Source organism: Artemia sp. Qi Xiang Cuo, chromosome 20 (assembly GCF_049724085.1).
Source record: "Artemia sp. Qi Xiang Cuo chromosome 20, ASM4972408v1, whole genome shotgun sequence".
In the NCBI taxonomy this organism is placed as follows: domain Eukaryota; kingdom Metazoa; phylum Arthropoda; class Branchiopoda; order Anostraca; family Artemiidae; genus Artemia; species Artemia sp. Qi Xiang Cuo.
The window spans coordinates 11758206-11758697 of record NC_142813.1 but is presented as its reverse complement, the minus strand read 5'-3'; positions in this window follow the sequence as shown (position 1 = coordinate 11758697).

Below are 492 nucleotides of genomic sequence, written 5' to 3'. Positions count from 1 at the left end.
AATTATGACTATTAAAGGTATATTTCAGACGGGAAAACCCTCCGATGTGCGCCTATTGGGCAAGTTCTCTAGTACAATGGGTGAATCCGTATCATGTACTCTAGATGTCAGCACCAGTCCAAGTTCAAGGGAAATATAACAGAAAAATCCCCTTAGAGGTACTTTAGACAGCAAAACCTTCTGATGTATGCCTAGTGGACAATACGCAATAATGTTTTGTGAACAGGATTTGAGTATTTTTTGAAAAACTGTCTACTTAAACTACGCATTGCTTACTTATTTGGAATAATGAGCTCCGTCAATTTTAAATTTGCTTGGTTCTGACTTAGATTTTGACATGTTCTAGAAAATTTAATAGAAAAAACCCTCTTTTTTCCTCTTTTTGTTTGTCATACTTTCCCTTTAGCTGCAAAATTTTGCATGCGGGGGAATTTTCCGGGAGGAATATGCCAAGAACCATAGGTATAACTTATGTTCATATTAATTGCTAAC